The sequence below is a fragment of the Fistularia commersonii genome, chromosome 28, assembly GCF_037954325.1.
Source record: "Fistularia commersonii isolate RoL2024-O1a breed Wild chromosome 28, RoL_Fcom_v1.0, whole genome shotgun sequence".
Lineage (NCBI taxonomy): Eukaryota > Metazoa > Chordata > Actinopteri > Syngnathiformes > Fistulariidae > Fistularia > Fistularia commersonii.
The window spans coordinates 9,056,609-9,067,960 of NC_141311.1; positions in this window are offsets into that span (position 1 = coordinate 9,056,609).

Below are 11,352 nucleotides of genomic sequence, written 5' to 3' on the forward strand. Positions count from 1 at the left end.
AGAAACATGCTGTTGTTATTACACATGTATTAAACATTACAAAAACAAAGCAGCTCAAACACTTATACTGCAAAATATGCGGCGCTAACTGACAGCATGAATGCATAACACTACGCCATCGGTGAGGACATTTGTATTTTTGGTCAGGCAGTTTATTTTCATTGTTTTTTTTTTTTAATAGCTCAAGACATGACTCAAGCATAATTCCAGTAAAAAAAAAAGGAAACTAGAGAAATCTGTGTGATAAATAATTTATAACTGTTGACTAAGCTGTTGTTGGTGGCTCAATAAGCTGGAAATGGCCTTTTAAAGTGATTTTGCCGCACCTTCTGCTGAAATGGCCTTGATATTCACAGACCGGCCCGTCAGCTGAGGCCGCGCCCCGGCACGGTCGGAGGTCTGGGTTGTTAACAAGAATTCAAAGGAAACCTACCAAATCTGGTAGGTTTTAGTTAATGAGGCGATTTCTCGTGAGAACATTTCATGTGGGGTTTTCAAATATTTAGATCTTTTTACAAAATTAAGTTAAAAAAGGCTGTAACCATCAAACCAGCTTTGTTTACAAATTCAAGCAGAGAGGAAAAATAAATAAATCTCTTGGCAAAGTGTGTGAAAGAGATTTGGCTGTAAGTAAAACAGTTTGAGAATTCACATCAGCAGCTTTTTTTATCAAATTAAAATTAACTTTTGAATGAGAACTTCTTTGGAGGATCCAGAAGAGGTCGACCTTTGACCTCTGACTTGTTCTTAAACTCCGACCGGCCTTTAAACCCTTCAGTCACTTTGGCCTGCGGTTGCACAGGTTCTCACAGGTTCCCGATTCTCAGAGGGTCGGCCGGAGGCAAACAGTCCAACGTGCACGGTGGTCGTCAACAGCCGAACTGGTTCGCTCTGTGACCTCCAGGATGTGACCCCAGAGGGACTGCAGAGCTGCTCTGCAACACAGCAGGACCTTCACCTGTGTGATTGTGCAAAAGTGTGAAAGCAGGCGGCGCTCACAATGCTCACCGGTTCAAGTGAAGGAAATGAAAAGTGTTTTCAAATGTTCTCTCAACCTGGGAATATTTTGAGGACCCGGCTAATCGTTCCCACTCCTCCTGCCCAGGTGATCCTACTCACCTTTCCCGTCACCTGCAGCCGAGCGTGCGATCGCGAGCGCATAGTTCAACTTGCAAATGTGAGAAAAAAGTTACACGTGAAACGCAGTAAAGATCCCGTGCAACATCTGAGGGTGGTTTCTCGCATTTCCTCAACCAAACATTGAAAGCATCACGTAAACCGCCGACTCTGATCTCCCGTAATCCGGCCTCCCGGCTGCCTCTGATGAATATTTATGCTTCCCGTCGTGTTTAGATTACGCCGTTATCACCGGGGGCACGTCCGAGACGTGTAATTGCTTCCATTCACATCGGTGTCGGGAGAAATCTTCGACTAAACGACTCCGCGTACATAAACAGCGGGGGACGGTTTCACGGCCGGTATCTGATCCCGCGACAAGCCGTACCGTTCGTCCAGATTAAAATCCCAGTGAGACCTCCTCTCGGCCCGGAGTGTGGCCCGGGCCTCTCCGTAATATTTTTTTAAAGGATTACTCAAACACTTGTCGAGGTCACGGCGTGTACCGCCGACAGCCCGGGGGGACTTTCTTGTTCCTCCGTTACATCAGCCGATAATCTCCCCTCCTCGCCCGCCGACGACCTCTCGGATCCCTCCGTCCTACCGTGCAACAGAAAGACGGCTGCCTGAGTGAAAAGAACGCCGGGGTCGATGACAGCGTCTGGGCGGCACGGCTGATGTTTCCCCAGCTGTGCTCGGAAACACCACGCCGTTTGAAACAGCAGCGGGAGACGCACCTTTCTGGCCAAATGGGTTTATAATCGCAGGGCTGCGTTGAAAATGGAGGGCTGGATAAAAAGTCAAAGACATAGTTCCCTAATAACAACTCTGAACTTCTATACTTTACATGTTTCACAACCTTTGTCATATTATTGTGCAGTGGTTGTCGCTTCCACCTCACAGCAAGGAGATCCCTGGTTTGATTCTGACTTTAGGCTTTTCTATCTGAAGTCTCTTTACGTTCTCCAACTTTCAGTGTGGGTTTGCTCTGGGCTCTCTGGTTTCCTCCCCGCAGTCCAAAAAGATGCTTGAGGCTCATTGGAGACCCAAAATTTTCCAGACATGGTGATCGAATTGTTGAACGGTTGTGTGTCTACATAACGTGTGAGTTTCGGAGTTGGATGTCTCTGTATGTGGTGTGAATGTGAGCTGGAATGACTGTTTGTTTCTATGAGAGGGTGAATGGTTAAATGTCATGATGACGTGTGACTCAGAGACACTTCTATGTCTCTGTGACTTGTGCATGATGGAGTGAATGGCTGTATGACTCTATGACAAGTGTTTGACTTGTGAGTGAGAGAATGAATGATTGTGTCTCTATTTGACAAATGACAAGGAATTAGCATTGGTTCATTAATGACATGAGAAGTGAGGGTGTTTCTTGAATCCAAAAGTCATCCCTAACCAGGCCCTTCGGTATGAGGCCGTCTCAGAGCGCTGACTGGTGTCAAAAAAGATCCTTAATTATGTTAATTGCTGTTGTTTTTACAGTAACTGTTGAAAAGCCAATCTGATGTTCAGATTACAGGTTGGCCGCTGAGCTCGTGTTGCCCTCCAAACAGGACTTTCAAATCCAGTAACGTAATATATCCAGGAGGGCAAAAGCTGAACCAACCAGGTTTCCTGCTATTTCTCCCATGCTAAAAAATCCCACGATCGAAGAGAACGCAAATATTGTTTCTTCTGTTAAAAAAAAAAGTCTGACTGACATACATAGAATCGGATGTCAGCATGGGCACAGTGATCAGCGCCCGCCATCTCAACTCTGGACCTGAGGAATATACATATTATAGCTAAAAGTATTTTTCCCAGCTGTTAGCCACAACCACTAGATTCCAATGGTGTTATGGCGTCGATGACCCAGCGGGGGGTTTCTCTCGAGGTGGCGTGCCCTGGCCCGACCTCAGCAGGCAGCTGAAATGTCAACAACTCCACCGTTTTGCAATGATCATATACAAGAACAGGAATGGAAAATAAAGATGAAGCGCTTAGCATTAGCGTTATTACTATTATAGTATATTGGATGTTACTTTCAAAAGCATAAACAAAAAATTTAGAGACAAAAAAAGAAACTACCTATAAAACAGATGCCACTCCGTTGACACTGGGGTGAGAGGCGGAGCTTAACCTGGTCAACTGTCAATCAAAAGCTGGCAGAGCGAATTCAAATTAAACTCTGCATATCCAGAACCTGTATAACATTCTGGAGCGAGAGCGCTTCAATTTCTCTGTTACGCCCATTCAGATTAATTCAATTTTCAGACGGCATCTGTGCCGTACCCCCTAGCAACCCCCCACCCCCACCCCAACATTCCCCTCCCCCCTTCTTTGGGGGTGCACCCTCCTCTAAAAGCTTTTTTTAATTATGGCAGCCATTAAAGTGGCCCAGCTTCGGGCTCTGGCTTATAGCAGCGAATGCACCGCTGCTCCCATGAGTTGGCCGCAGTCCCGTGCACTTATATGACCACACACACACACACACACACACACACACACAGGTGGTATTTAAATGCATACACAAACATACACATGCATACAAATGCACTCAAGAATGGACTTGGCTCAGACAAGCCCGCTGGCTCCAGTGGCATTAAATCTGCCCGGTCCTTCGTTAAGTCTGCAGACTATACGTGACGCGGCGCGACCTGGTGCCTCTTCCTCACGAGCGAGGAAGAGGACGGCGGGAGGAAGAGGCAAGGAGGAGGGCCAAGCAGGAACAGGAAGGCAGTTGAAGGACAACTGGGAGATCTGGCTATAAAACACACTTATACTGCCTTTTCAAGCTGAGATGTGTGTATCTGTCTTGTGTCTTATGCGTGTGATGTGCAGCCCAACCAGCCCCAACTCCAACAAACACACACGCACACAAACACACACATACACGCACACACACACACATACACCTACCCCCCCCCGACCCTTGTTGTACCTTGTGTTCATCGGATCCCAGAGCTGTCTCGCTTTTGTAAGACACTAATCTAATTGTCACCGTTCTAAGAGACATATTTGACCCGCCTGGGGGGCTTCGGGGGGGTCTGTGTTAGCTTCCTGTTTGGACCAATGGTGAGACTGTAAGTTAAGGGAGAGGGCTGCTACAACTGCTATCGGGTTACGCTGCTGGCTCTGGGATCCGCAGCAGCCCCCCCACCAGGGGTGAGGGGGTGTAGTAGGTGTCCATATGGGATGTGCAGAGGGGATTGGGGTGTGGGGGGCACAGAGCGCCCAGCCTGACGACTTCAAAAGCTCCGTCGCTCACCGGCGAGCACCGTCCGCTAACACACCTGACAACCACCGGTGACGTGGGTGCATCGGAGGCCTTGAAGTTAGACACCCCAGCCCACCTCCACCAACGCCCTCACCTGGGGTTCTGACCCCCTGCCCCGGTCTGATGCCGGTTCCACTTTGATCCGCCCCTCACTCGGTGTAACCCGAAGACCCGACAATAGCGACGCGAGAAGCGGCGACCTCGCCGGCCAGATGGACAGAGCTGTCATGGCGGCGGCCTGATGTCATATGAATGATGAATTTGGCCCGTCTGTTACTGGGGGAGGGAGGGGAGACCCCTGGATAACTGCAGGCCAGTGGGAGCAGAGCAAAGGCGGGGAAAACGATCACACACCAAAGCGATTGTGAATGATTAAATCAGGCTTTATTATTATTTATATTATAATATTGTTAAATTATTAGTGTTAGTAAAAACAGTAGTAGTTTGAGTCCCTTTTTTCCCTTGTGCTGATATAATTGATGTAACTGAATCTTTTGCAAAAAACAACTGAATCTGGTGCTAGTATCTCATGTCTTTTACCAATCACACACACACACACACACACACACACACACACACACACACACACACACACACACGCGCGCTCTCTCGCTCTCACACACACACACTGCTGTTGATTTATTCGTTAGTAGCCACTAAAAGCCCTTCATTAGTGCATGGGGGGCCACGACCTTGTTATACAGCATCTTTGTCTCGGAGTTTCCTAACCCATGTTGACGGCCATCGGTCATACATGCGGACTTCCCCTGGAAAGGGGCCCCTGGTGAAAGTGTAAATATATACAACACACACCGCCATTCACGGTGCGTGGTACTCACTGTCCCGGAAATGTTTACGGGTGAGACCCCCGGCTGGTTTGGGGTCAAAGATTACAAGTGGAGCCAAACTGTTCTAACCTCTCTGGAACCCGGGGGCCCCTTCGCACGTCTCTGTGGGAAATCACAAGCCAGCTCTTTGCTTCCCCACCGAGATGTTTATTTTTAGTATTAAAGGGTTGCACTCGGGGTGAAGGTAGAAATCCATCGGTGTCCCACTCGCTCTGACACTTCTTCTTGCAGTCACAACATGAACAACTGGCGGAGTGGCACCGGGTTCCAAACACCATAATATAAGGCCTGGACTCCACAGTGAGCTGGGGAGGCACCGGGAGCGCAGGGGCTGAAGCTGTGAGAGAAGTTCATGGTTTGTGGAGGAGATAGTGTTTGACTCTGTGTGTTTGCTTTGGCTGCTTTACTCTCGTTCTCCGCGTTATGCAAGCCTATGACTTGGATTTCCCTTCCTATCCTCTTAATTCTTGTCATCTGTGCAGGAAATATTTATCTCTCTGCAGTCTGTGCACGTGTGGAAACAACAAAATGTAAACCGGGGTTTCGGGTGTTTCTTGGTTTTTGATCCAAAAGCAAAGCATAGCATTGAACGTTAAGTTTCGCCATCACCTTGATTTTCAGACTAATGGGAGAGAAAAGTGGGAGATCGGAGGGCGGTTGTCTCAAATAACTACTAGAACTACTAGAACCCCATTCTTATTGCAACAGGAAAAATACTTCTAATTGTAACTTGAGTTTCAAGACTACCTTTTAAGAATGTTTTCCTGCTGGGGTATAAGAGGAATGGATTCCACTACCAGACACCGATATGAAGCTTAAATGACACTGTTTTTACCTCCGGGCCACCAGGCGGCATACTTTGGCCTGGAGGGTCCGTCTTCTTTATCCTTCCAATGTTTCTCTGGGATGAGAACTCTGCAGGTGTGGTATGTTTTTGCAGGTGGTGTCTATGCGGGCCGGCTTTGTGGCGGAGAAAGCTTGAGCTCCCGGGGTGCATGCACTTTACATGCCATTATATAAAAATATTAATATCTATAATATCGATCATATTCATTAATGTATAAAATTGTCCTCTGGACACAAACTGCCCTCGGCTTCACTCCCAGTTCTGTTCTAAGAGATCTTAATACCTGCACATACCTCAGGGCATGTTCGCTGCACTTCCAGTGTATTTCTCTTTCCAACTATGCTCTCCTCTGATTGTCAAAGCGCCTCCTCAAAAGTCTGGCATCATGGACAGGTGGTCCACGCAAGGGGATATAAAGTCTAACGTTGGGCGTTAAGTTCTTTCCCTTGATTGCAGCGCTCCCTAGTGGCAATTCTATTCTCATACAGGTCAGCGCCTGACCCTGAAAGCTCACCTCTGTCACCTCTGTGATGTAAGAAAAAAAAAGGAAAATTGCTATAACTAGTTACTAGTATTCATTTTATTCGTGGTTGTTAATCAAACTCTTATTTTGTTGTGAAAACTGTCGTGGTCAGTAGAACAAAGAGACAAAAGAGACGAAGACACAACAAATGGAATTTATATCAAAATGATAAATTCTGTCTTTTTGAGGCGTTCAAGTATCTGCAGCAGTAACGACAACACCAGCTTCATAACCTCATGCACTTTTTTTAAAGTGGCTTATGATTTTTTATAAGAATGGAAAGTTGTCCTGAATATCAAACTTGATTACAAAAAACACTATTAAAATTTTGATGATAGTAATAATAATTGTGATAATAATAATAACAATGATAGTGATAAAAATTATAGTGGAAACATACTGGAAGGTGAATAATAATGACAATGATAACAACAACAACAATAATGATGATGATGATGATAATAATAATGATTATAATAATAATTATAACAATGACAATAACAATAATTAATATTATACTATCATATGGTGATGAAAATAACAATAATAATGATGAGGCAACTGGATGAAGAAGAAGCTTCTTGAACTTCTTAATGAAGTTCCACCTCTTTGAGAGGCTTTTCAATTCTGCTAAAGCGTGTGGAGTTTCCAATGTGGGTGATGGTCCAAGTTGAAATGGTTCACTATGTTTATGAGGTGTTTGCAGCATTTGTGTTGAATGGGGTTGTTATGTTAATGTGTGTGTTGTTGTTTGTGTTTATTGGGATTGAATGTATAGGTAAAATAGGTAAAACAAAATAGGCTCAGGACAGATTTTGCTGGGCCTAGTTTCAATTTGCAGAGCTCTTCAGTTGGTTTGCAAGCTGCAGATGGATCTGTTATGCGTGATGATCGTCTTGGGATGCCTCTCAGCAAGATGTTGCATGTTCAACCTAGTTTCAGCAAAACAACTCACTCATTAACATAACAGGACATATCAGCATCTGCTGTGGATCTGATTTGTATAAGATTTAATATTCAGTAAGTAATATATGATTTAGAATCCATCCATACTTATGTACATACATATGCACATACATGCATACTCTCATACGTACATACATACATACAAACATACATATGCACATACATGCAATAATCTCATATACACATACATATACACAGTTTGTAGGTACGTAGGTGCATATACAAGTACTTATATGCGTACATAAGTGAATACATATACACATGCATACGTACAAACATACATGTATATGAATTGTATATACAGGACAGTCTCAGAAAATTAAAATATTGTAATTAAGTTCTTTATATTCTGTAATGCAATTACAAATATAAAAATGTCATATATTCTTATATTCTTGATTCATTACAAATCAACCGAAATATTGCAAGTCTTTTATTATTTTAATATTACTGATTATGGCTCACATCTTAAGAAAACTCAAAAATCCTATCTCGAAGTATTAGAATATCATGAAAAAGTGATTTTTGTTTTTTTAATTGCATAACAGAGGATAAAGAACTTTATCACAATATTCCAATTTTCTGAGACAGTTCTGTACATACATGCTTTCTTACATACATATGAACATATATGCATGTTAATACATATATGCATACACACAAACATGCATACATATGTACATGCATACAAACATGTTTGTGTGAGCAGTTTTACATATGTAATATGTAGAACTTTATACATATCCACACACATAAACATATCGCTGTATATACACACACACACACACACACATATATATGTATATAGATTTGTTGTGTAGGACTAATTGTTGATATCCCTTGATAAAAAATATATGCACAGTACAGGACTGTCTCAGAAAATTAGAATATTGTGATGAAGCTCTTTATCTTCTGTAATGCAATTACAAAACAAAATTACTTTTTCATGATATTCTACTACTTTTTGAGATAGGATTTTTGAGTTTTCTTAAGATGAAAGCATAAATCAGCAATATTAAAATAGTAAAAAGGATTGCAATATTTCAGTTGATTTGCAATGAATCCAGAATGTATGACATTTTTGTTTTCGTAATTGCATTGCAGAAGATAAGGACCTTTATCACAATATTCCAATTTTCTGAGACAGTCCTGTATAAACACACATAAACATTAGACACAGGCTGACTTGAGCATGTGTGAGACTCCCTGCGCTTCGATCACCGGAGGCTGCGGTGTTGATCGGAGCCACTAGATGGCGGCAGACCCCCGCCTTTGGCCCCCGGCGGCCCGGGCCCCTGACACCCCACCAGGCCGTCTGTCGCCCGGAGCGCCTCATTCAGACCGAATTAAAGTGTGAAATTGGATTACGTGCCGAGCAGTGTAATGGCTGAGCGCCGGTTCGCCGGGGTTTGGCAGGAAAGAGGAGTTTAAGAGGAGAAAATTGACAAACGTGCGCTTCCAGCATCACGTGGTCCGTCGCATGATGGCGTCATCTTTTCATCCTCAACTACGTTCCTCTTTATTTATTCATCTATTTCTTTATTTTTCAAGTAAAGAATAGCAGACGCTCAGTCAGGCTGAGCCCCGTGGGAGATGTCAAGACTGAGTTACCGCCCTATAATGATGCGTGGAAGTGTGTGTCTGCGCGTGTGTGCGTGTGTGTGTGTGTATGTATGAATGAAGATGCTGCGTTTTAAAAGGCGCTTCATTATGTCTGCGCTTCCTCCACATTGTGGGCTGGGGATCCCATCTCCCTTTATAGGCTACTGTTTACACTCACAAACACGCACGCAAGTACGCACACAGGCACGCCAACGTGTGTTTCTATTAGATTATTTCAGTCACTAAACGTGTCTCTGTATAATTCAAGCAGGCCTCTTCAGTTGCACCCCTCCATCGTGTGTGTGTGTGCGTGTGTGTGTGTGTGTGTGTGTGTGTGTGTGTGTGTGTGTGTCAGTGAGCTCATCTTCCATCAGCATCTCCTGCATCCCAATGAGCAGCCGACAAATACGAGCCCCTCTCATGTCCTCACCGCTCTTGATTGACGGCGGAGGAGTGCCTCCCCTGACCTCACCAGCTATGATCTGCACCTCCAGGGGTCATCGGACCCCCGCGCCGCCCCCCCCCCCCCCAGCTCAGGCAATTAACCTCTGAACCCGGATCAATTGATCTTTTGACAGCACCATGGGTGGACCAGAACAGCACAGGCTGCTGGGCGGCCACAGGAAGGCCAGGACTCTGGAACAGGGGTTCTGATTCAGGCCGGGGAGTTGGAGCCAGACCCTAAGCTCTGTCTGTCTGTCTGTCTGTCTGTCTGTCTGTCTATCTGTCTATCTGTCTATCTATCTATCTATCTATCTATCTATCTATCTATCTATCTATCTATCTAGATGGAAACAAAAAAATGTAATTGCAATTGTGCAGGCACGGTGAAATTTTCAATGAGAGCTCCCAGCTCAGAGTATATACAGGATAAAAAAATAAGAATAAATAGACGAGTTATATACATAGTGGCATGAAGGGTGATATGAGTATGACTGAATTTAAAGAGCACCTTAGTGCAATGTATTGTCTATCTATCTTTCTATGTTTTGTTTTTTTTTTTTTTTTTTCACAGAAACACACCAGAACTGTACTGATATTTATGCTTATAATGAAACTCTCCTCATGTTTTCACCTCCTCATCCCATCATCCTTCAGGGAGCAGGTAAGCTCCCCTTCTCTTTGCCAGCTGTGGACAGAGGCCAAATGTAGAGGCAGCGTCGTTCTAACTGATAAACAGGACCTTAATTTCCCTAACTAGATATTGAGAAGTTAAACCCAATGATTCAGAGCACAGCAGGTGGCTGACCATTACACATACACACACACACACACACACACACACACACACACACACACACACACACACACACACACATGCATCAAAGCAGTGAAAAGTTTGGTAAAGTAGGAAAATATATTAGCAGAGTCTTACTTCCTGGATTGATGCAGGTAAGTTTAACCAATCAGAGCTGACGCTTGGCAGAAGGCGGGGCTTACTTTGGATTGTCAGCTGTCAATCATTCAACCCCTTACTTTGTCATTTACATATTTTTAATCAATCTACTTACTGTTGATAGAGATTTGACAAAACATGTGTTTTCAAGCATTTATAATATATCTATTAGATCTATTTTCTTAAATATGATTATATTTATTTTTCATTTTTGTCAAAATTACTTATACTTATGAAGTCTCTCGATTAATGTATCTGTTCGTCTTTTTTTAAAATTCCCAAATTGTATTAAAAATACTCAAAACGCTTTCAATACTTTTATGTGTTTATTAAAATATTTATTTTTTAATCTGTTTGATTTACAAAATTTGTAGAAAAAAGGACTTTTACAGATCTTTTTTATACTTTATTGATACTAATCATTTATTATCTATATGTAAAATGTGTTGACAAATGTGTTGGTCTGTTTTTAACATATGTGGTAAAGTTGTTGAGATAAACTCGTACAGCATTAGTAAGTTTCCCACGTTCAAGATTTTGAATTTTGATGAAACATCCAATAATAACAGCCTTGATTTTGTGCCTTTATTTGTTTGTATATATTCATGATTTTCCTATTTTTGTACTTGAAACTTTTATTTTCATTTCTGAAAGTGACAGACAGTCGGGGGGAGAGGAGGGGGAGGAAGAGGCATCCTCCCCTTCCTGGAGTTTGATTTTTGTCCTTTCAAAATAAAACACCGTGCCTGTCTTGACTCCTAGATCTGGACCCCAGAATCCTGGAGGTCA